The sequence below is a fragment of the Rattus norvegicus genome, chromosome 2 (assembly GCF_036323735.1).
Source record: "Rattus norvegicus strain BN/NHsdMcwi chromosome 2, GRCr8, whole genome shotgun sequence".
NCBI classification, from domain to species: Eukaryota; Metazoa; Chordata; class Mammalia; order Rodentia; family Muridae; genus Rattus; species Rattus norvegicus.
Window position 1 is genome coordinate 159,746,330 of NC_086020.1, and position 23,309 is coordinate 159,769,638.

Sequence of the window (23,309 nt, forward strand, 5' to 3'; positions counted from 1 at the left end):
AATGATTTTGAGAGATATTAATGACCACTGATTGTTAGTTCTTGTTATTTTAATGTTGGTGGTGGTACTGTGTGTATGTCTGTGGTTTTTGTTTTTTGTTTTGCGTGTGTGTGTGTGCTTCTCTTCTTTTGGTTTTGCTGTGACATGATTAACTTCTTTTATTTTCTTAGATATAGTTATCCTCCTTGTCATGTAGGTCCCTCCTAGTATCCTCTGAGGGCTAGATTAGTAGAAAGATAGTGTTTTGGGTTGTTATGGAATATCTTGGTTTTTCCATCTACAGTGATTGAGAGTTTTGCTGCATATAGTAGTCTAGGCTGGCACCTGTGGCCTCTTAAGATTTATAAGACAGCCATGCCATTTTGATATGTCTGACTTTGTATGTTACTTAGGCTTCTCTCTTGAATCTTTTAATATTTTTCTATGTTCTGTACACCTTGTGTTTTGCTTTCTATGGGGTTGAAGGGTTTTCTTTTCTGGTTCAATCATATTGGTGTTCTGTAAGCTTCTGGTATATTTATAGTGACCTCTTTCTTTAGGTTAGGGAAATTTTCTTTTGTAGTTTTGTTGAAGATGTTTTCTAGCTCTTTGAACTGAGACTCTTACCCCTCTTCTATTCCTATTATTCTTAGGGTTGTTCTTTATATATTGTTCCAAATTTTCTGGGCATTTTAATTTAAGAAACTTTTACATTTGGCATTTTCTTTGACAGATGTATCAAATTGATACTGGTATCATCTACCCCTATGATTCCCTTTTCCTTTTCTTGCACTCTGTTTGTGATATTTACATCTGTAGATCCTATTCTTTCTCCTAGATTTTCCATCTTCAGTGGTGCCTCCATTTGTATTTTCTTAGTTGTTTCTATTTCCATTTTCAAGTCTTCGAATGCTGTATTAATTTCCTTCACCCATTTGACTGTATTTTTCTGTATTTCTTTAAGGGAATTATTTCTTCTCTCTTTAAGTACTTCTGCCTGTTTTGTTGTTGTTGTTTGGTTGCTTTTGGTTTTTTGTTTGTTTTGTTTGTTTGATGTGGGTGTGTGTTTCTGTATTTAATTAAGGAATTTATTTATGTCTTCTACCATCCTAATGGAATGAGATTTAAAGTCACAGTCTCGTTTTTCAAATGTTTTAGAATATCCAGGGCTTCCAATAGTGGGAAACCTGGGTTCTCATGGTGCCATATCACACTGGTTTGTGTTGATTTTATTTGTGTGCTCTCCTTTTGCCATATGGTTGACTTTAGTGTTGGTTGGTCTGGTAGTCCCTGGGAGTAGTAAGTCTCTGGAAATGGTTGTCCTGGATATGTGTAGGCCTCCCAAAAGGGAGGAAGACCTATAGGCTGGAGTGTATGGTACAGATCCAGGATTGTAAGTAGAGATTTTAACCAGAAGGAAAATGGAGCTTGAATAGAATGTGGCAGAGATCATGCCTGCTGGGCTGGCAGGAGGTAGTGAAGGTAGGGGTTGGAGTATGGGGTATCACTTCTGTGTCCCAGGTTGGAGCAGGCCTCCAGGGAAGCAAGCAGAGCTCTGAGACAGGGACCAGTGTGATGATTCAAGATTGAACTTGGTGGCCATGGTTAAATTTCTTTCAGTTATGGTTTGTTTATATTTCCTTGAGTTCCTTTACTTTAGAAAATAACTATGAATAATGACCATACATTATGAATAGATAAATTGAGATACAATTACATAATTTCTTACTGAAATTTATTTTGAATATGTAATGTATCTTATCATTAATGTATTTATTTTCATTATCAAATTTGACATCAGGTGCCCAGGCTTTGACTTATACTTACTATGAAGGGGCAGAAATATTCATGAAAGAGTAAGAAATGTTATAACTCCAAAAATTAATGAACCTTCACATATGCTAGAATGAAGGAAAGTTTCATTATGAGTTAAAATTATCTTAAGTAATATCAAAGTACATAAAGAAGTCAAACTTGAGAACATGTAAATAGGGGCATATGACTAGCAGTAGTGAAAATCAACAAAATATTTTCCATTTTCATTCATAATTTGCTAGGAACATTAGCTTGTGAGAATATACCTAAAGAAAAAACTCTGATCACATTTACCTGACTAATAGTGAAATTCTATATTCATTAAACAATAAAAATGCCATAATTTGCTAAAAGTCTAAATTTTTATATCGACCATTTCTTAACTGTTCTTTTATTGTGAAAACATAGCAGATTTTATTATTTATATATTTATATAATATTTTCCTTGTTCTTAGATAGGCAGTTTTTCATTTATCACACAAATCATACATAATACCGTAAATGATTAATGAAGAGGACTAAGGAAAACAAGATATCACCTTTGTATTGCTGAATTTAAATGAGTGTTGCGTCCAAGCATGATAAAAGGCACTAAAGATAGATAGCAACTCTTTGAGAAATGTAAACAGCCACCCTAGATTTAGACATACTAACACTTCATTGGCTACACCCCTAAAGGTCAAAACAATCTACTTCATTAGCATAGCACATCCTAAAGAATCTTCATGAAAAAGCTATTCTACTATGCTGTGGACAGTGATATTCAATGAGAAGTGTTTACCAGCAACGGATGCTCTTCCTAAGGACTTGGTTTGGATCCCCCGCAGCTATATGATATCTCAAACCCATCTGTAACTTTAAAATACATACTTTACAATCAATCATAAGTAACACAGAAAAGGATGGGAAAGTCTATTCAAGCAAAAACAACTGGGAAACAACTAGAATGCCTTGCTATCCTATCTAATATCAAAGGAAGTAAAGAAGTTTTAGGATTAGTTCTTTCAGTGGCAATACAAGGAATGGGGGAAAGACAGTATGGAGGTGGAGTGGCTAAAAGTAAGAATATATGAGAAGTCTTAGCAAATTCATTAGTGTGCAAGCAAATCTTTAAAATCCAATATACTAAAATGCAAAGTTTGGATACAAATGTTGTGCATGGAATGACAATGCTGCTTCCAGTGGACCTGTGCTATTAAATAAAAATCTCAGTGATCAAAACTGTTCATCTCTATATCAATTACAAGTCTTGGAGGGCTACAAGAGGTATTTCATGACTAGTCAAAGATCCATGACTATGGTAATCGTTGACCATTTAAACGGATCTACCATTGTTCTTTTACTAAACAATCTTGTCAAACTACCTTCTAAATATTTATGTTTACAAACATGTATCCATATTGTTATCAATTTTTCTCAGAAAAACAGTGACAAATGCAGAAACTAACATCTAGTCAAAGATCTACACTTAAATAACTATGATTCTTCAGCTATGAATGGATCATCCTTATCAACATTTTAACATCAGATAACAATAGACACCAACAAAGATAAGAGTTGAAAAAAAATGTAAGAGCTGGTAGATAGATATAAAAAAGTAACATTTTTTTAATGACAGTTATTATTTAATAGATGCAAGATAACCACAAATTTGTTGAATTTTTGGTTTCTTAACCTAGTTGATTTAGTAAATTTTCCGGGACACATTTAATGTCTGGGCTTTAAAAGGAAAGCTGACTTTCAACCTTTAAAATTTTTGTTTACATACATGCTATAGGATTTAAATATTTCAAAAATTTATGAGAGTGAATGTGTTATAATAAGATTCATAAAAAGTCACCCATTTTTCTTAATACCAAAAGAAACATCTGAGAAATTTGACTGATGGAAAATAAAGTCTAGAACTATATTGCTACTTTACCATTCTAATTTCTAAACATGACATTTCAGAAAGGGTGTGAGTTGAGAAAGAGCTAGGGCAGTTGAATATGTAGAACTCATTGTATAGAAATCTCAAAGAATTAACAATAAATAAAAGATGAGTGAAAATGACTACATATTATTACTAAGACTCATATATTTAAAATCCACCTTAGGAAACACACTTTTACCTGGAAATAATGACTTTTAATAAAATCCATCTCATACACATGGTAGACAATAGAAAATTTAAAATAAAAACCTTTGATAAAAATGTGAGGAGACCATATAAGAAGTCAAAATATCCTTGGGAGGGGAGGCCCTTGGTCATGTAGATGTTTGATGCTCCAGTGTAGGGGAATGCTGGAGTGGGTGGGAGATGGTAGGTTGGTGGGTCTGCACACTTAGAGTGGCACAAAAGGGATGGGAGGAGAGGGCAATGTGGGGGATTGTGTAGTGATAGCCAGAAAGTGGGATGTCAATTGAGATGTAAATGAATTGAATGATTAATTAAAAAATAAATAAATAAGAAGTCAAAATTTTATAATTATAAGATTTCATATGGTATTAGATAAAGAAATAGACTTATAAAAGAGAATTAGACTCATAGTTGATAAATTTTAAGATAGGGCTCAAATATATAAAGCAAACATTATTAAAATTTAAAAAGGCACTTCTATAACACAATAATAGAAATTTTTAAACTATCTCACTATCTACAATGAAAGAGGACATTCAGAAAAAAGATAAATGAAGGCAGAAGCAAGATGAAAAGCAGTAAAAACCAAATGTACCTAAAGACACAGAACACCCTACCCAATGTCAAAATGTATGCAAGAGCGTAGTTCTCATGCTAAGCTCCTGTTCAATCATCAGGTTTTTGATATATCAATAAAGATACTAGTGACTAATGATTGAGGACAGGGTGGGACACTTGTTGCATGGGAGGACTCAGAGAATTGGAAGAAAGGGGGGAAGAGGAAGAAGGCAGTAGCAGCAGGAGATAAAGCTGAGTAGCCATGTTTGATTTCAGTTGGAGTGGTCAAGGGCCACCCTATCCCATTACGTCTGGGGTGGCAGGGGAGGTTTAAGAGTGCCCAGTCATTGAGTTAGCAAAGGTATTTAAGATTAACTAGTGTGTGTGTGTGTGTGTGTGTGTGTGTGTGTGTGTGTGTGTGTGTTGTTGTTGTTGTTGTTGTTGCTGCTGCTGCTGTTGTTTTATCCATAGAACCAAGGGAATGTGGATTGAGGCTGGTAGCACAGTGACTGGGGTATCAAAAACTACACACAATAGTATATATTCTTTTCCATCCAGGAAATGCTGTAGGAAACATTTAAGATTTAGTCATCTCAAGTATCATTTTCAACCAAAGTAGAGTTAAAACAGAAACTAATAATAGCAGAGGAAAAAGCTTAACAATTTAAATTTATGTAAACTAAATAGCATGTGTAATTCAGTTGGTTCAAACAGAATCAGAAAGGAAAATTACAACTCTCATAATAGCAAATAAAAACAAGCAACAGCAGAATGAGTAGAGAAAATCCATATTAAGGGTGAACTTACAGGGCTAGTGGCTCATGGTAAGAATTAAGAAGGATATGAACCCCATGTTTTCAAAGAACAAAAACCAACCAAACAAACAAACAAAAAACAAAAGCATGTGCAAAGTTAATGGAAGGAAAAACAGTAAATATCAGAGTAAAGATAAATGAATTGCATCTTACAAAATCAATAGAAAAAAATCACTGAGTACTTTCTGAAAATATCAAATCAATTGAGAAAATACTAGCCAGCCTTAAAAAGGAGAAACAGGCATAAATAATAAAATCACTGGTTAAAGACAAGACATTACATCCAGTGTCACAGAAATAAGAAAAATCAATGCTTTTATGAGTAATTTTACTGTGAAGAATATAACAAAAGAAGTAAACACATAAGACAAGCATTTTAAACCCATGAAAGTTACATGCAGAGCAAATAGTCAAGAAAAGTAAATAAGGCATTCTTGTTAGGGCATTAAATTCATAATACGAAAAAAATAAGTCTATAAAGCATAGCTTATATGTAGGAAATAGTTGAATTAGCAATATTAACAAAAGCCAAATGAAAGAGTAACATTAATAAATATTTTTTAAAATGGGAAATAAATATTAGTGCTGGGAAGAGTTTTTTTCCAATTCTATGGGGTGTTTCTTTACTCTCTTATTTCTTCTACTGTTAATATTAAATGGGAAATAAATCAGCTATGTCATTTACACTAAAAATGGTCAATTTATAAACAACCTGTTTTAAAAGTTCAACTACATAAAAAAAGGCCAACACAAGTAAGAATACATTTATGCAACGAGGAAAAAATAATTCAAACTATAAACCACTAATGAAACAAACTAACAGAAAGGTAAACAAATGAAAACCACATATTTTTCATAAGTTGGAAGATTTGATAATATTATAATGTTTATATTGCTGTCCAAAGTGATCTACATATTTAGTGCTATCTCAAGGGTTTATAAAGGAATTTCATTATTGTGCAAAATATCCTAAAATGGATATGAAACCACAAGGACTCTGAATTAGGAAAGTTATCTTAAGAAAAATCTCATCTGGTTTAAACTGTGCATTTGATTTTAATATAGTAAAATCACATATGGCCTGGGCCAAGATCTGAAATCCAGCCGCCAAGAGCACCTACACACCTGAGAGTAAAGATAAGACCAAATTTTCTGCTCCAAGTGACCTGCCTGGTGAACTCAGGACACACAAAGGCAGAAGTCCTCTGGGACAGGGCACTTCTGGTTTCTGACTGTGCTCAGAAATGAACTGATCCCATCCCACAACTCCCTGCTCCCAAATCCTTTGGGGGAGAGAGCTGACCCAGAACTGCAGACCATCATGAGACCACAGGACAGATAGCCACTTCTGCTCACTTTGCCCACATCCGTGGCTCAAGAGGAAACTGCATAGTGCCTCTGGACACGGGAATATAGGAGCAGTAAGGGGCAGGAACCCAAGGTCCTAGTCTGAGGCCAGAACTGCACTGAAGCAGTCAAATAGCTCCATGCACCAAAATCCTATATGGGAGAGAGCTGTACACTCAGAAATGTGGACAATCCTGAGAAAAAAGATCATCCATCATGATCACGTAGGCTTCATCCCAGGTATGTAAGGATGGTTTAATATATGAAAATCCATCAACGTATTCCACTGTATAAACAAACTCAAAGATAAAAACCACATGATCATTTCATTACATGCAGAGAAAGCGTTTGAAAAAATTCAACACCCCTTCATGATAAAACTCCTGGAAAAAATCAGGAATTCAATGTCCATACCTAAACAAAGCAAAAGTAATATAGAGCAAACCAGTAACTAACAATGATCTAAATGGAGAGAAACTTGAAGCAATCCCACTAAAATCAGGGGCTAAACAAGGTTCCCCACTCTCTCCCTACTTATTCTATATAGTACTTGAAATCCTAGCCAGAGCAATCAGACAACAAAAAGAGGTAAACAAGATACAAATTGGAAGGGAAGAAATCAAAATATCACTATTTGCAAATGATATGATAGTATACTTAAGTGACCCAAAAAGTTCCACCAGAGAACTACTACGCCTGCTACACAACTTCAGCAAAGTGGCTAGGTATAAAATTAAGTCAAACAAATCACTAAGTAGCCTTCCTCTACACAAAGAATGAAGAGGCAGAGAGAAAGAAATTAGGGAAGTGACACCCTTCATAATAGTCCCAAGTAATATAAAGTACCTCCGTGTGACTTTAACCAAGCAAGTGAAAGATCTGTATGACAAGAACTTCAAGTCTTTGAAGAAAGAAATTGTAGAAGATCTCAGAAGATGGAAAAAACTCACATGCTCATGAACTGGCAGGATTAATATAGTAATAATGTCCATTTTGCCAAAAGCAATCTACAGATTCAATTCAATCCCCAACAAAATTCCAACTCAATTCTTCATAGAGAAGGAAAGAGCAATTTGCAAACTCATTTGGAATAAAAAAAAACCAGGATATCTAAAACTATTCTCAACAATAAAAGAACTTCTGAGGGATTCCCTATCCCTGACCTCAAGAAGTATTTCAGAGCAATAGTGAGAAAAAAAAACTGTATGGTACAGAGACAGGCAGGTAGATCAGTGTAATAGAAGACCAAGAAATGAACCCATACACCTATGGTCACTTGATCTTTGACAAAGGAGCTGAAAACATCCAATGGAAAAACAATAGCATTTTCACCAAATGGTGCTGGTTCAACAGGAGGTCAGCATGTAGAAGAATGCAAATAGAACCATTCTTATCACCCTGTACAAAGATTAAGTCCAAGTGGATCAAGGACCTCCACATCAAACCAGATACACTCAAACTAATAGAAGAAAAAGTGGGGAAGAGTCTTGAACACATGGGCACTGGGGAAAATTTTCTGAACAAAACACCAATGGCTCATGCTCTAAGATCAAGAATTGACAAATGGGGACCTAATAAAACTGCAAAATTTCTATAAGGCAAAGGACACTGTCAATAGGACAAAATGACAACCAACATATCGGGAAAAGATCTTTACAAATTCTACATCAGATAGAGGGCTACTATCGAAAATATACAAAGAAATCATGAAGTTAGACTCCGGAGAGCCTAATAATATTAAAACTGGGGTACAGAGCTAAACAAAGAATTATCAGCTGAAAAATATATAATGGCTGAGAATGACTTAAAGAAAAGTTCAACATCCTTAGTCATCAGGGAAATGCAAATCAAAACAACCCTGAGGTTCTACCTCACACCAGTTAGAATGACTAAGATAAAAACTCATTCAACAGTAGATGCTGGCCAGTATGTGGAGAAAGAAGAACACTTCTTCATCTTTGATTGGATTGCAATCTGGTACATCCACTCTGGAAATCAGTCTGGAGTCTACTCAGAAAATTAGACCTTTCACTCCCTGAGGACTCAGCTATACCTCTCCTCTGCATATACCCAAAAGATGCTCCAAGGTATAACAAAGACACATGCTCCACTATGTTCATAGCCGCCTTATTTATAATAGCCAGAAGCTGGAAATAATCCAGATGCCCTTCAACAGAGGAATAGATACAGAAAATGTTTTACATCTACATAATGGAGTACTACTCAGCTATCAAAAACAATGATTTCATGAAATTCACAGGCAAATGGATTGAACTGGAAAATATCATCTTGAGTGAGGTAACCCAATCACAGAAAAACACACATTGTATGAACTAACTGATAAGTGGATATTAGTCCAAAAGCTCGAATTACCCAAGATGCAATACTCGGACCATATGAAGCTCAAGAAGTAGGATGATCAAAATGTGCATGCTTCACTCTTTCTTAAAAAGGAGAACAAAAATATTCATAAGAGTGGATATGGAGGCAAAGTTTAGAGCAGAGGCTGAAGGAACGGCCATTCAGAGCCTGCCCTACATGGGATATATATCTATATCTATATCTTTATCTATCTATCTCTCTCTCGTGCTCTCTCTCTCTGTGTATGTATATATATATAATCTCCAGCAAAACTAGATAAAACTGGTGAAGCTAGGAAGTGCATGCTGACAGGAACTGGATATCGATATCTCCTTAGAGACACAGCTAGAACATGTCAAATACAGAGGTGAATGAAAGCAGCAAACCACTGAACTGAGAACAGGACCCATGTTGGAGGAATTAGAGAAAGGATTGAAAGAGCTGAAGGGGATTGCAATCCCATAAGAACAACAGTGCCAACCAACTAGAACTCCCAGGGACTAAACCACTACCGAAATCTATACACATGGACTGACCCATGGGTCCAACTGCATATGTAGCAGAGCATGGCCTTTGTGGCCACCAATGGAAGAGGGAGTTATGAAGGGGTGGATGGGGAGGGAAACACCATTATTGAAGAAGGCGAGGGAGAGGAGATAAGGGGCTTATGGACAGGAAACCTGCAAAGGGAATAATAATTGAAAATATTTGAAATGTAATTAAAGAAATATCCAATAACCCCCCCAAAGCCACATATGTACAGGCAAGAACCTTCCAAAAAGGTTTTAGTTAGTGAGAAAATGAAGCCAAGAATAAACAGAAGGACTTCATCTCTTTGCACAGCAACAGAATAACAAAATATAGAAAAACCCTGTAGAATTAGAGAAAGGGTCCCCAGCTCTGCATCTTCTAGGAAATTGATGCCTAGAATATACAAAGAATCTAAAAAGAACGGAAGGAAAGAAAAAAAGAAGGAAAGAAAAAAATAAGAAAGGAAGGGAGGGACAGAAAGATTAAACACCAAAGGTGTCATCAAATCAATAACAGAAAGAGTGAGACAATACTTTTACAAAGAATTGCAAAGAGCTAAGTGTATTTAAAAATGTTCATTATCTTCAGCCATTAGGGAAATGTAAGTCAAAATAACATTCAGTTTTATCTACTTCTATCAAAATGTCTAATCAGCAAAAGGGTTTAAGCAAAGGCTGGTGAAGTTTTGAAGATACAGAGCTCAGTAAAGCTCTGCTCATGTATGTGCGAAATGGTAGAAAGCCATTATGGATATAAGTATAAATTGTCCCTTCAGACCCCAAAGGAGAATGACTATTTTATCCAACTAGGTAACTCCTAGACACACACACACAATCAAAGTAGGAAAGTATATTACAAATACCCTTCTACTTCTGTGTTCAGTGTGTGTGTATGTGTGTGTGTGTGTGTGTGTGTGTGTGTGTGTATGCACAAACATGCACTTGTGTTCTTATTGTTGTTGTTGACATTGATAAAAATTTCACATAAATTGGTAAACATTGTATGGGTAGCTAATGCTTGTAAAGGCAGGGCTCAGAGAAATTAAACAATATTGCTATAAGTTTGACGCTAGTGAGGGTTACCTTGCAAGACTGTTAAAAGGCAAGAATGGATTCTGAGGAGTTATCTCAATCAGTAATGGGTCTGCAGAAAAAGATTAAATATCTCATTTTGGATATCCCTGCACGTATATAAAAGATGAATATGCATTTGAATGTCTATAATTGTAGTTATGAGGGTATGGAAATGGACAGATCTCCAGAGCTTGTTGTCCAAACGTCTAGTCATCAATGAGTTCTGGCTTCAGTAGAGAACTTGACTACATAAGCAATAATGAAAAGAATAGAAAAAAGATACTTTATATTAAATTCTGTCCTCCATATATACATACACCTTTATAAAACACAGGCACATGCACACATACACACACATGCAAGTACACACATGGATGAATACACACACTATGAGATAATAGATGGCATTGCAGATCATTCTGGCAAGTGAAATAAGAAAACTTCAGAAAACAAATGTCACAAGATTTATTCATTCATGGAACCTGAATTATGTATCGAAATATTGGATATATGCATGTATACGTTATACTATGATCTTAGAAAGGGGGACTTGTGCTCAAGGCAGGGGGACCAACATAAATGATAAAAGGTAATAAAAGAATATGAAAAAAATAATAAAGAATGTCCTCTGTGTATGATGAAGCAGATGCATATAGATCATAATGAATTCTATAATGCTAATATAATATATATTAAAATGTAAAATAGGCATGTTAATTTTAAAACAAAATAATTTAATATAAAAATATATTCAACACAATTTATATAATAAAAATAATATACTAAAAGAAGTTGGCTAAAAATTAGTAAAGAAAAAGGATGAAATGCAGGGGAAGTTATCCATGAGCAATAGCATTATTATGCTATGGTGGCTGTGGGCATAAAAAACATTATCAGCTACCTTATGTGAAGCTTCATGGCTTCAAGAATAGCTATTCTAACTCTCTAGGAGTTCATCAAGATGTAGAATTTGCAACCAGATATGTGTTTTCTTGAGTGGTAATCTTAGTCTATTGATGTTGATGCTTTATTTTAAGTCTATTACAATAGACTTATTTTCATTTTTAAAAAATGTAGTGTTCATATGGAGTAATGTTATAGAATAGAGAACCCAAAATTGAATTATGAAGTGTAGATCAACAATTATAAATAAAGGGTCAAGAATACAGATTGAGCAATAAATGCTGGAAGGAGAACTGAGTAGCATTCTTCCAAACCATGGACTTGATGCTAACTCCATAAGCAAATATATCTCAAATGAGATTCCAGACTTCAAAATAATAGCAGAAAACAAACCAAAGTCCTGGGCGAAAACTTTTATAATATTTACAATGGCATATAATGCAGGAAGTCCAAAATAAAATCTAATTTAAATGACACAAACAAAGCAAGACAAAATTGAAATCTTTGCAGAGTAAAAAAAATAATGGAAACATTTACTATAAAAATGTATATGTAATTGCTAAAGAAATACTATTCAAACTATGTGATCTCTTCTATTAATATGAAATACAATCATTCTAAACCTACATATAACAAGAAATGGAAAAACTACATTCTTAGTCTAGATATAAATGACCAACACATTTGTGGAAAATATTCAACATTACTAGCCATCCAGGAAATGAAAATCTAAAATCTAATCCTTAGTGTGATGTCATTTAAATCTGTTATAATGGCCAATGCCTCCTCTCCCCCACCCCCCCCCCCAAATGAAAGGAATGAAGGAAATGAGGCAGAGTAAGTACATGAGGAAAAAGGAAGAAAGGAATTAAGGGAGAGAGGAAGGAGTAATAGAGAAGGAGGAAAGCTACAAGAAGTGTTGATGACTATATGAAGTGCAAAGAATTTTGTATGCTGATGATGAAGATATAAATATAGTAGCTTCTATGGAACCCAGTGTAAAAGTTTCTCAAAACTATAATTGGTACTACCATGCTATCTAGAATTCCCACATGTGGATATTTTTTTAAAATAACCGAATACAGACTCTTAAAACCACAATTCAGTATTCACAGTTTATAGCAACATTATTTATAGTAGCTAAGATGTTGCATAACAAAACCTTTACTATGCACTGATGAAAGACTGAATACAAACACTTTTTGTGGATAGAATCTACTTGTCCAGTGTTTTCCTTGCTTAGGTGAGACAATAGGATCAGTGTGTATAATACACACACACACACACACACACACACACACACACACATTTTCTTTCTCTCCCCCCTACGCCTCTTTTATAAAATCCATCTCTTCTATTTATTTTTTTAACCAAGGCATAGTAGCATATTCATGTAATCTTACCATTAGAGGTGCGGAGACATGAGTCCTGCTACTGCTATGAACTTGAGGTACACAGATACAGGCAATGCTAGACTACATTAAGAAACCTTATCTTTAAAAGAAAAAAAAACAAAATTAAAAGCAGTGGAACATTATTTAGATTATAAAGGAATAAACCATTCATCATGATACAGAATGAATTGACCTTTAATATATGACACTAAGTAAACAAGATAATGCCAAGAGGACAAATGTTCAACTTTCTTCTATTGAAAATAATACTTAGTAGCCAATGAATGATATTGGTAGAAGAAAAGATGTACTTGATATCTAGTAGGATTGGTGTTGTAAACCTGGAATTGGAAATAATCTAGAGAGGCATCTTAGAATGTTCATATGTTTTGCAATGTACATAATACTTAAAAATTGTAAAAAAGGAATATTGTTTTATATGTTTCTTGCCAGCACAATAAAAATAAAATTGAAATGCAGAGATAAAAATTAAGAAAGAATGATCTAGAGAGATATCATAGAATGTTCATATACTTAATGTAGTTAACATTTAACAATTGTGAAGGAGAAAGACTGTGTTATGTGTTTTCTTACCAGTACAATTATAATTAAATTGAAATGCAGAAAAAAACTTAAGAAGAGGTTGGTCTGCTACCCACTGACTTTTATTTAATCAGATACCTAAACAAGACTTAAAAGGTTTTTTTCCATCACCCTTAGATCAGTGGCACAAAAACACAGCATGCCACACACATCAACTGAATTAATAGTTCATTACCCTCATGTACAACATTAAGAAACAGGGCCTGTGAGCAGCCAATCTAGCTTGCTTCAGTAGCAAGTTCAAATTTTTCATAAGAGAAAGTAGTAAATGAATATGTAAATAGTAGTTTTTAAATAACAATATTAGATTTTTAATTTTTTTAAAGAATCCTTCAATTTCAAACACCACTAAACATCTATTAAAATGGTACTGCATAATCTAGTAAGGTGCAAGTGGAAAGGGGCATTTGTATTTTGTATAGAGTGTCATATTATGACTAAAATACCATGGATAAAATGTAACTTCTATAACAATAATCTTACGTTATTAATAATTTGACATACCTTTAAATGGGGAAATGGTCTTATTTAAGCACCCCTCATCTGTCCTGGGGCTTTATTGTAGAATAGAAAAACCAGGACATTTTTTGCTACCCCTACCTGGCACATCATGGTCAAATCTGAGTCAGTTGCTATTCACTCTCCCATTTGTTGAGTGTGGAAGGTCACCTTGAGATTACTTTAAAGCTTACTGTTGCAGACATCTGGGAAATATTACCTCCAGACAAGAATGAAACAAACAGGCCATGAGAATGTTGTTTAAATCTGGCTCCTTGACAATCATGGTTTAAATGTCCAAGGACATTAAGACAGCACTCGATTGATTTTCAGTAAATAGAGAGCCGCTTTGCCTTATATCAGCACAGCACCTGATTCTGGACACACAGACATGCAGTAAGTACCTGACAATACAGATCCTGGCATTGCTCTGGCATCTTTACTTTCTTATGCTTTTTCCCTTCTCCCCAACTATGTGAGAAGGTATCCTTAGCATCAGGCATGCTAAGCAAGCACTCTCCTACTGAACTCCACACCCCACTCTCCTAACCCTTTATGGAATTCAGATCGACCTTTCTGTTAATAGCTGCATAATGAAAGTTCTAACTTTGTCCCTAATGTGTTTTCTCATTTCAGCTAACGAATATCATGGCTGCACTTTACTATCTTGCAAGAGTTCATCTTACAATGAAATAGAATCTCCTGCTTAAGAATCCAGTATTCCCCAGTGAAGTTAGAAGGCCTATAATCATCAGCTATTATTTTCACTTAGTACTTCCTCTTGAAAGTTAATCAGGTAAAATTAGATTTTGCTCAAAGCTAAATTCTTCTGCTTAATTCAGAAGGGACCTTAGAGCTATGAATCTTTGATTGGACATAATCTCTTATTATTCGTCTACTGTTACTAGAAAGGAATTGAATTAAATTTCTGTAAATAATATTCTATACCTTAAATCTTATTCTCAAAGGCAAATTCCATCATGACTACACATTACCTTTGTAAGGGCTTCCAAATTTAGCTGTATAATTTTCATCAATATTAGCTATTAAGGGAACTTACTTCCCTATAAATTAATTCAAGTTTTATACCTCAAAGGAACAACTATATGAACTGCATTTTAATTGTACAATACCATTGATCTTTCACTATGCCTTCCAGGCATTATAAAATTTACTATAAGGAAAGTTGGTTGAGATTCTAGTATTTTAATTTGTATTATTATATGACTATAAACGTATGTGAAGATGAATCATTGAAACACTTAACATTTGTGCATTTAACATTGTATGTGTAGTAAATGTTGAAAGTGATTTATTAAATGTTTAGAGTAAAAATTACCTAAGTGAACCCTGCCATTGGTGGTTCATACCTTTAATCGCAACATTTAGAAGGCAGAGGCAGGCAGATCTCAGACTTGGAGACTTGGTCTGTAGAGTGACTTCCAGGACATCCAGTGCTACAGGGAGAAACCCTGTTTTGAACAGTGTGCTCCCAAAGCATACTCAACATCAGTGAAGTATCTCCTGACCCCAAGTCTCCATTTTCTGGCTCACAACTCTGCCTGGATTCCCAGAGGCCACTCTGACACCCGAGATCACAGACCATGCTCCTACGAGTGAACGGAGAGGCAAGGTTAGCACTGCAAAACCTCACAGTCTGAATAAACCACAAATACCCCAGAAAACACATCCAACTTGACCTGAAGATTTGCTGACCACCAGAACCCCAGGACACTAAAGTCAAAAGACAAAGAGGAAACAAACATAAACCCAGGAGAATAAAATCCCCCAAATACGTACAACAAAGAAAAACTTAGAGATCAGCATCCATGCCTATTATAACCACAAAAATCCAGATGGATGAAGTCTCGTATAAGAACAAAAGCAACAAAAACAAGAGTCATGCGGCAGAGCCCAGCCATCCTACTAAAACAAGCCCTGGATATCCTAACACAGCTGAAACATAGGAAAATAACAATAAGTTCAATATTATGAAGATGATAGTGGTCTTTAAAGATGAAATAAAAATCCTACAAAGTAATACAGGAAAGTACAATTACAATGATGAAGGAAATGAGTAAAACTGTCCAAGACCTGAAAATAGAAATAGAAGCATTAAAGAAAACACAAACTGAAAGAATCATGGAGATGAAAAACCTAAGGGTTTGTTTATCTTGTTGATTTGTTAAGGCAGGAAGAAATAGAGAAGGTGCCTTAAAAAAATCAACAAGATAAACAAACCCTTAGCCAAACTAACTAAAAGGCAGAGAGACACATGCAGAGAACTGCAGCCAAACACTATGTAGAACTTGGGAAATCTTATGGAAGGGGTCAAGAATACCACAAGAAGGACCTGCCAGGAGCTGTCAATGGACAGGAACTGCAGAGAAGCTTGGGACAGAATCAATCCAGTCTCCACCTATGCCCAGAGCTCAGTCTTTTCCACAGCCTTCCATGACTAGATCCTTCCCAGAGTGAGCTGGTCTCCCAGGAATGCGGTCACTCCAAAGCACACAGGTGGGACTCCACTTTCACACCAGTGACTGTCCAAAAAGGAACATGCCAGGAGCACAAGAGGACACAAGAACCACAGAGCAGCCTGGGACATGATCTTTCCTGTCTCAATCTGTACTCTGGACTAAAGACTGTCCTACAGCTCTCCATACAAAAACACCACCCAGAGAGAGTTGGTCTCCCTTATAAGTGTTCTCACTCCTAAGATCAAAGGCTTACAGGACCACAGGAGGGACAAGCTAAAGTCAGAGATACTATGACCAGCTAACATCAGAGATAACCAGATTTCAAGAAGCAAGCACAAAAACCTATGCAACAGAAACCAAGACTACTCGGCATCATCAGAACCCAGTTCTCCCACCACAGCAAGTCCTAAATATCCCAACAGATTGGAAGAGCAAGATTTAGATTTAAAATTACATCTCATGATGATGATAGAGGACTTCAAGAAGGACATAAATAATCCCTTAAAGAAATACAGAAGAACACAGGTAAACAGGGAGAAGTACTTAAAGAGGAAACAAAAAAAATCTTTTAAAGAAATACAGGAAAACACAACCAAACAGGGGAAGAAATTGAACAAAATCATACAGGATCTAAAGATGAAAATAGAAAAAATAAAGAAGAGGAGACAACCCTGGAGATAGAAAACCTAGGAGAGATCAGGAGTCATAGACACAAGCATCACCAACAGAATACAAGAGAGTGAAGAGAGAATAACAGAAGCAGGAGATGCCATAAAAAAACATTGACACAACCAACAAAGATAGTATAAAATACAAAAGGCTGCTAACCAAAATATCCAGGAAATCTAGAACACAATGAGAAGACCAAACTAAGGATAATAGGGATAGAAGAGAGTTAAAGATTCCCATCTTGAAGAGGCAGTAAATACATTTAACAAAATTATAGAAGAAAGTTACCCTAACCTAAAGAGAGATGCCAAAAAGCATACAAGAAGCCTACAGAACTCCAAATAGATTAGACCAGAAAAGAAATTCCTCCTGTCACATAATAGTCAAAACACCAAATGCAAAAAACAAAGAAAGAATTTTAAAAGTGAAAAACGTCAAGTAATATATAAAGGCAGACCTATCAGAATTATGCCAGACTTCTCACCAGAGACTATGAAAGCAAGAGGAACCTGGGTAGATGTCATACGAACCCTAAGAGAACACAAATGCCAGTGCAGGCTACTATATCCAGTAAAACTCTCAATTAACTTAGATAAAGAAACCGAAATAGTCTATGACAGAACCAAATTTACACAATATCTTTCCAGAAATCCAGCCCTAAAAAGGATAATAGGTGGAAAACTCCAACACAAGGAAAGTAGCTACATCCTAGAAAAAGCAAGAAAGTAATCTTCTTTCAACAAACCCCAAAGAAGGTAGACACCCAAACAATTCCACCTCTAACAACAATAAGAGAAAACAACAATCCCTATTCCTTAATATCACTTATTATTAATGGACTCAATTCCCCAATAAAAAGACATAGGCTAAAAGACAGATAAACAGGATCTAGTATTTTGTTGTGTAGAAGAAACACACCTCAGAGACAAAGAAAGATATTACCTCAGAGTAAAAGGTGGAAAACAATTTTCCAAGCAAATGGTCCCAATAAACAAGCTGGAATAGAACAAGCTGAACAAAAAGAAACAGATACACTCAAGACAAGTAGAGGGCAGAAATAATGGAACTCTGAGCTAAAATCAGCCAAGTAGAAACAAAAAGAATTACACAAAGAATCAAAAAAGCAGGAGCTGGTTCTTTGAGAAAATCAACAAGATAGATAAACCCTTAGCCAGACTAGCCTGACAGCAGACAGACATTATCCAACTTAACAAAATCAGAAATGAAAAAGGAGACATAACAACAGAGGAACTAAGGAAATTCAAAAAATTATCAGATTCTATTACAAAAGCCTATACTCAACAAAACTGGTAAACCTGGAGGACATAAAGAATTTCCTAGACAGATACCAGATACCATGGTTAAATTAGTATCAGATAAAACATCTGAAAAGTCCCATAATGCCTAAAAAAATAGAAACAGTTATTAAAAGTCTCTGAACCAATAAAAGCCTAAGACCAAATGGGTTTAATACAGAATTATATCAGACATTTAAAGAGGACCTAATACCATTACTCTTCAAAGTAATCCACAAAATGGATTCAGAAAGAACATTACACAATTCGTTCTATGAAGCTGTAATTGCACTTAAAGCAAATCACACACAAAAAAATAAACCTACAAAAAGGAGAACTTCAGACCGATTACCTCATGAATATTGATGCAAAAATACTAAATAAATTCTTGCAAACCAAGTCAAAGAACACATCAAAATGTTAATTCAGCAGGATCAAGTAGGCTTCATCCTAGGAATGCAGGGATGGCTCAATATAAGGAAATTCATCAACTTAATCCACTTTACAAACAAACTTGTAGGAAAAAAAAACATATGATAATCTCATTAGATGTTGAGAATGCATTTAACAAAATTCAACACCGCTTCAAGAGAAAATTCTTGGAAATATCAGGAATTCACGGTCTATACCTAAACATAGTAAAAGCAGTATGCAACAAACAAGTGGGCAAAATCAATGTAAATGAAGAGAAACTTGAATCAATATCACATAAATCACAGACTAGACAAGGTTGCCCTACCTGTACAATAGAGTACTCAAAGTCCTAGCTAGAGCAATTAGACAACAAAAACAGGTCAAAGGGATTCAAATCAGAAAGGAAGAAGTCAAAATATCACCACTTGCACATGATATGTGGTATATTTAAATGACTCTCGTTATTCCACCTCAGAACTCCTTCAGGTAATAAACAACTTCACCAAAGTGACTAGATATAAAAATAACTCAAGCAAATCAGTAGCCTTCCTCTACACAAAAGACAAAGAGGCTGAGAGAGAAATTAGGGAAATGACACCTTTCACAATAGTCACAAATAATATAAAATATCTTCGTGTGACTCTAACCAAGCAAGTAAAAGACATGTACAGCAAGAACTTCATTCTCTGAAACTAAAGTAGATCTCAGAAGATGGAAGATCTCCCATTCTCATGGATTGGCAGAATTAATATACTACAAATGGCCATCTTCTTGGAAGCATTTTACAGGTTCAATGCAATCCCCATCAAAATTCCAACTGCATTCTTCACAGACTCAGAAAGAAAAATTAGCCAATTTATTTAGAATAACAAATAAATCCAGAATAGCAAACACTATTCTCAACAATAAAAGAGCTTCTGGGGAAATCACCATCCCTGACCTCTAGCTGCATTACAGAGCCATCATGGTAAAAAAAAAATGCATGCTATATGTACAAAGACAGGTAGGGCGATCAATGGAATAGAACCAAAGACTCAGCAATGAACCAACACAGTCATGGTCTCTTGATCTTTGACAAAGGAGGTAAAACCATCCAGTGAGGTTAAAAAAAACTCAGCATTTTGAACAAATGGTGCTGGTTCAAGTGGTGGTCAGCATGTACAAGAATGCAAATCGATCCCTTCTTATCTCCTTGTACAAAGTTCAAGTCCAAGTGGATCAATCACTTTGCCATAAAACCAGATACAGAGACAATGGGTAAGAGCCTTGAATACACCTAGGCAGAGGGGAAACTTTCCTGAACATAACACCCATGGCTTATTCTCTAAGATCAAGAAGGGATAAATGGGTCCTCATAAACTTGCAAAGCTTCTGTAAGGCAAAAAGACACTGTCAATAGGACAAAACTGCAATCAACCAATTGAGAAAAGATCTTTACCAATCCTGCATCAAATAGAGGGCTAATATCAAATATATACTAAGAACTCAAGAAATTAGATTCCAGAGAACCAAGTAATCCTATTAAAAGATGGGGTACAGAGCTAAACAAAGAATTCTCAGCTGAGAAATACTGAGTGGCTGAGAAGCAACTAAAGAAATGTTATGTTCAGCATCCTTAGTCATTGAGGAAATGCAAATCAAACCAACCCTGAGATTCCACCTCACACCAAGCAGAATGGCTAAGATCAAAATTCAGGTGACAACAGATGCTAGTGAGAATGTGGAGAAAGAAGAGCACTTCCCCATTGTTGGTGGGATTGCAAGCTGGTACAACCACTTTGGAAATCAGTCTGGCAGTTCCTCAGAAAATTGGATATAGTACTATTTAAGGATGCAGCTCTACCACTCCTGAGCACACACCCAAATGACAGCCCAACATATAACAAGAACAGATACTCCACTATGTTCATAGCAACATTATTTATAATAGCCAGAAGCTGGAAGGAACCCAGATGTCCTTCTTCACAGGAATTGATACCAAAAACGTGGTACATTTACGCAATGGAGTCCTACTCAGCGATTAAAAACAATGATTTCATGAAATTTTTAGGAAAATGGATGGAACTAGAAAATATCATCTTGAGTGTGATCACGCAGTCACAAAAGATAACACATGGTATACACTTGCTGAGAAGTGGATATTACCCCAAAACTCACGACACAATTCACAAACCATATAAAACTCAATAAGGAAGACCAAAATGTGGACACATTAGTACTTCTTAGAAGGGGAACAAAATACTCATGGGACAAATTACTGGGTCAATCATTGGAGAAGAGACTGAAGGAAAGGCCATCCAGAGACTGCCCCACCTGGGGATCCATCACATATGCAGCCACCATCCCAGTCACTATTGCTGATACCTAGAAGTGCTTGCTGACAGGAAACTGATATGGATGTCTCCTGAGAGTGTTGGCCAGAGCCCTAATGATACAGATGAGGATACTTGCAGCTAACCAGAGGACAGAGAATGAGTTTCCTAATGGAGGAGTTAGAGAAAGTACTGAAGGAGCTAAAGGATTTGCAACCCCATAGGAAGAACAATAATATCAACCAACAAGACACCGCCTCCCCAGGGTTGCCAGGGACTAAACCACCAACCTAAGAGTATGCATAGAGGGAACTGTGGCTCAAATTGCATATTAGTAAAGGATGGTATTGTCTGGTATCAATAGGAGGAGAGGCCCTTCATAGGAAGGCTTGTTCTCCAGTGTAGAGGAATGCCAGGGTGTTGAGATGGGATTGGGGTGGGGGGAGGTGAGTGGGAGCATCCTCATCGAAGCAAGGGGAGGAGAGATTGGAAAGGGGAGAACTGGGAAAGGTGATAACATTTGAAATGTAAATACATAAACTATTCAATAACAACAACAACAACAATAATAATAACAACAACAACAATCATGAAGAACACCATGAGAAAACCTACAGAATTAAGTAAGTGGACCCATAGGGGACCATTGAGACTGAACTACCAACCAAAGAGCCTGCATGGAACAGTCATAGGCCCTTTGCACATATGCAACATTTATTCACCTGTGTCCTCAAATGGACTCCTAAAGTGGGAGCAGGGTCTGTCTCTGATAAGTGTGCCTTCCTTTGAATTTCTTTCCCTTAACTGGGCTGCCTTGTCTAGCTTTAATAGAAGAAGATACATGTAGTCTTACTGCAACTTCAAATGACAAGGCTGTTTGATATTCATTGAGACCTCCCATTTCTGAGGAGAAGGGAAGAGTGGATGGGAGGAGGTGAGGTGAGAAAGGTGAGTATAAGGAGAAGGAGGGAAAGTTTCACTCAGGATCTAAAATAAACAATCACCCCTTCTGTCTCCCCGCCCTGATATTCTCCTACACTGCGGGGGGGTTGAGCCTTGGCAGTACCAAAGGCTTCTCCTCCCATTGGTGCCCAATAATGCCATCCTCTGCTACATATGCAGCTGGAGCCATGGGTCTGTCCTAGTGTACAGTTTGGATGGTGGTGTACTCCCTGCAAGCTCTGGTTGGTTGGTATTGTTGTTCTTATGGTGTTGCAAACCAGTTAAGCTCCTTCAGCCCTTTCTCTATCTCCTCCATTGAGGACCCTGCGTTCAGCCCAATGGTTGTCTGCTGTGAGCATGCTCCACTATTTGTCAGATTCTGGCAGAGACTCTCAGGAGAGAGCTATATCAGACTCCTGTCAGCAAGCACTTCTTGACCTCTGCAATAATGTCTGGGTTTAGTGGCTGTATATGGGAGGGTCTTCAGGTGGGGCAGCACAGTTGTAGGGAAGATGGGATAGGGTGTTTCCAAAGAGGAAACTGGGAAAGGGGATAACATTTGAAACATAGAGAAATAAAATAACCAATAAAAAAAGAGAGAGAGTGCTGGCTGAGCAGTCCAAAAAAAGCAAATCAGTAAGCAGGTTTATCATGATCTCAGCTTGATTTCTTGGCTCCAGATTATAGCCTTAAACTTCTGTTTTGCCCTACCTTGACAGTATATTGCAACTCTAAGCCAAACAAAAACATTTCCTTCAATGCTTTATTTTAGCAATACAAAGTAACAAAAACAAAAACAAAAAAACCAAAAAACAAAAAGCAAAAAACCTCAAGTTTATTGGAAAGATGAGTCTATTTTCTTTGTGTATGAATAGTAGTATCAAAATTATAGTTAATTTTTCTAATTAGAAAAAGAATATAGAATTTTTAACAACCTAAACACCATTAGGTATTTATTGGTTATAAAATTTTTTTCAAGAATTTATCTACCTATTCACATTCATACAATTTACAAAAACAAGTGTCTGCAGAAAATCCTGACAAAATTAAATGGATAGAGTTCATAAGATTCCTCTCATTCCATGCAATTATACTAACAAATATAGTGTGTTTTACAGACTTCAAGTTTTAAAAAGTTCACCCTTTTCATCAAAGTATTTTAGATGGCAAGTATTTAGAATTGCTTATTGTGTGATAAATA